This window comes from Pyrus communis, chromosome 5 (genome assembly GCF_041283825.1).
Source record: "Pyrus communis isolate YQ-2024b chromosome 5, ASM4128382v1, whole genome shotgun sequence".
In the NCBI taxonomy this organism is placed as follows: domain Eukaryota; kingdom Viridiplantae; phylum Streptophyta; class Magnoliopsida; order Rosales; family Rosaceae; genus Pyrus; species Pyrus communis.
The window spans coordinates 31046199-31050195 of NC_142569.1; the positions used below are offsets into that span (position 1 = coordinate 31046199).

At 36.6% G+C, this 3997-nt stretch overlaps 1 pseudogene across 1 annotated transcript; it reads left to right on the forward strand.

Annotated features, from left to right (window-relative positions):
• Positions 1-1610: 1610 nt before the first annotated feature.
• On the forward strand, positions 1611-3723 carry LOC148697136 (uncharacterized; annotated as a pseudogene). The gene is made up of 3 exons (XR_015962162.1): positions 1611-1619; positions 3215-3539; positions 3626-3723. The product of XR_015962162.1 is annotated as an uncharacterized LOC148697136 (transcript).
• The last annotated feature ends 274 nt before the right edge of the window (positions 3724-3997 follow it).

The following is a 3997-nucleotide window of genomic DNA, read 5'->3' on the forward strand; positions in this document are numbered from 1 at the left end:
AATCAGCCAAGTCCCAGTCCTCTAACAAGGAGGATAGTTGGCATACCTCTACAAGGAGAAATGAAACAGAAGTTTGGCTTGTTAATCATATACTGCGAAGGAAGATCTAATTGGACACATATATGTCTTTGAATCCACCATGGTATACCAAAGACACAATGATGAGGAACGATGTCTCATTTTTCTCTCCACTTTCTATGGTGGAGCTCTCAATTGGTATTGTCATCTTCAACCTGATACAGTGGATTCCTTTGCTGAGCTAAGAAGATTCTTCATGCCTTAACATATCTCCCAACGGTTACACTTTGCTGATGAGTTATACACCATTCATCAGAAATCAGACAAGTCATTGCATGAATATGTCGGTTGCTTCAGCCACAAGTATTCTCATCGCGTTGAGGCAGATGACAAAATAGCACTCAGGGCTTTCATAGTAGGTGTGCATGAATGCTTCTTCGAGTACATAATCAATGCTAACACTTGGAAGACTTACTATGAGGTGATGCCGCAAGCTTACAATCATGCATTTGTTGAGACAATGACATAGCAAAGGAACCTTCATATGGTTAACCCCTATCAACAAGTAGGGAGTAGAAGTCAAGCTTTACCAAGTGGGAAAGTTTTGATCATTCAGATACCCATTACATCCCCTCATGCCTCACTTAGCTAGCCGCTAAGTCACCAAACTTATTCATCTCTTGGCAAAAGGAAGGATTTTTGCTCTCAGGAAGCTTATTACAATAAGAGGGATAAAGGTTCGTATCAAGACAACCAAGGGTAAACATAACTTCAACTATTATGACCATAAGGTTAAGCCTTGCTCTTTCATAGTGGGGGACATGGTACTGAATGAAAGGCTATTATAAGAAGAAATACACATTACGAATGTTTTGACCTTCAACTATTTAAGATCCTTTGTAACACAAGTCATTCAGCAAATATTTAATGAAGAGAGAATTCAGACAACTTCGTCTAAGTCTTTTACATTCCTAACACTAGAACATTTGGTCTACGCTGACCTACCTCTATACTCCAACTCAAAGTTTCGACATACGTACGTTAAAACAATGTAAGTGAAACTAATTAGTACAACCAACATGGTTCACATATTGAAACAATGGATTCCTTCATGCTTAGCAAAACATTCATAAACAACACGCATGTCATGAACATCACTCATGTCATAAGCATTACTCATATCAATCAACATAAACAACATATTCATACATAAGCCAAGTGAGGAACACAAGTGTGTCGACATACATTTTTGCCTTTTAGCACGTGTTACAATGTGCCTCAGCAACTTATTGTTCTTTCCACCAACCAAGTAATGAATGAGCGTATCTTTGTATCACCAATCAAGAGATGAAGAGTACAACCAGTACTCTAAGGAATAATTTTAAGTTTCAGCAACTTGCCACTCTTCCTACCAACCAGGTGATGAAAAGTACAACTAGTACTCTAATAAACAGTGTTGAGTTTCAGTAACTTGCCCCTCTTCTTACCAACTAGATGGTGAAGGAACTCACATTCGTATCACTAGGAGGATACAACTAGTACTTTAATAAACATTTTTGCCTCGGCAACTCGTCACTCTTCTCACCAACCGGATGACGAAGGTACTTACCTTCTTTTCACCAACTAGGTGAAGAATGGTACAACTTGTACCTATGAATTCTTAGTATTCATAAATAGACGAAAACCTTCAAGCCTTACAACTCGAAAAAGGCATAGACAAACTCAACTGAACCCAACTAGAAGAACACTTAAGCCCAACAAGGGATATTGTCAACAACAAAGTATTATTACTAATCAAATAGGGTTTCAATAGTATGTGATGCTCCAACAAGCCAACAAAGGCCTTAATGCACGCGTACTACTTCAACCTCATATTATCTACAAGTCTCTTGGACAAGTTTGAAGCTCCAGAAAGCTACATATTGTATACAAAGGCCAAACTTTTACAAGATTATTGTCATAAGCATGCAAAGGGGTCATTTTCCAAAGCTCTTTAGCCTTCTTGAATATACTTCAGATATTTGTCTCTTCAACAATGCAAACATTGCATATTGTCCTCACTAGGTAACTGGAGCAACCTTGTGAAGGTCACAAACTTGATACTATACGTTGTTCCAAAGTCTCATCTATTTTATTCATCAACAATGTACTTATAAACTAGCCTTATGTGACTGCCTTGATTTATAATGGGAGTTTGACTTTTTTTCATGCCAAAATGTTTCTTGGATATTTGAGAGAAGGTATAAAGAAAATGATTATAGAAAGCGAAAGATTAAGGAAGCCAGCGGGGTACGTTTCAAGTAATTAATTGGACTATATGGAGTTTAATGCAAATGTGGTAGTTAATTTATTGATGAAAGTTGATTTAAGCTTTATTATGTAGGTAGGTTAGAATCTATTTTTAATAATAATAATAAGAATAAAAAGTAAAAGAAGAGGAAGGTGTGTGTGTGTGTGTGTGTGTGTGTGTGTGTGTGTGTGTGTGTGTGTGTGTGTGTTTATACTCCCCTGCATGAAGGGTGTGGAGGGAAGGAGCTCATTTTCTTCTTTTCATCTGGATGATATCTCCCACTACCACCTTCCGAGTTTGTCTATGTTTTTTCCGAGTTGTAAGGCTTGAAGAGTTGAGGGTATGACTTCACAGTATGTTAGCCTTGATTATGTGATATTATGGTTTATTATTCTAATATTATTGTGATATTTTGAAACTAATAAGCAACTTAAAGCATCAATAATATGCCTAATATCTAAGAATACACCTAATACTATCAAATGATACTATGCCTAAATAACAAAAGCATTAAATACTGAATAACCCTTGTGCCTAATATCTAAGAATATGCCTAATAGTATTGATCAATAACATGCCTAAATAACAAAAGCATTTAATGACCAAAAAAAGAAAAAAAAAAAAAACATTTAATACTATTGGTATACCAATTTAGTCCACAGAAGCTATAACAGTAAAAAAAAAAAAAGACGGTCACTAATTGTTTCCAACCTAAAATGTCAAATTTTATATGGCATGACATAAAATGGTAGCAAAAGAGCTTGCTGTCAAATTTGACAGCAACTTCAAAAATTTTTACTAATTATTAAATGTCTTTTATTAATATTTTAATGTCATTCATTAGTTGATTGTTGAACGGTTTTCTTATCTTTCTTTTCTCTCTTTGTCTTTCTCCCTGTCCGTGAGTCTGTGACCATACAAAGATAGTCACTGGGCAGCTCACCGTCGAAGCTCCACCAACCCCACGGCGGACCCAAGGACTAGACTCTCACTATCGATGACTCCCCCAACCACATTAGGGATCTTTTAGCCTTTTCCACCACCGCTTCTTCCTCATCTTCTTCAATCTCTGCAGCCTACGAAGACGACGAAGACCACAAAGCATCGAAGCCTCATCGTCTGTCATCACCACCATCCATTGCACCACACAAATCCATCCATGTCATCCTGGTCCTCACCCTCCTCTGCTTCCTAATCCTCTTCCTCTTCTCCCACGTCCCCTCCCAATCAGGTACACTCTTAATTAATCAACGGCTCTTCGCTCATCTTTTCCTCATTTGAATCCCAATCCTGACCATCCCTTTTGTTCCATTTCAGATTTGGCTTAGTTCAATGGCTTCACTAAACTGCCTGGATCGGTGAAGCACGTAGGTACGCAATGCGGATGGAAATCATTCACAATCTCTCAATCCTGATTGTCGGGTGGAGATTTAAGGAAATATAATAATGTAATAAAATAATAGTTTAATTTGACATAATATAATAAAATAATAGTTTAAAGTATAAGACATAAATTAAGAAAAAATAATAATGTAATAAAATAATAGTTTAATTTGACATATCGGGTGGAGAGCAAAACATGAAAATATGTCAAAATGCCACATAAGCTGTCAAATTTAAATTTTAGGTTCAATATTTGAGGAGATGATCTAAGACATATTTACCAATAGTATATATATTGCATGATTC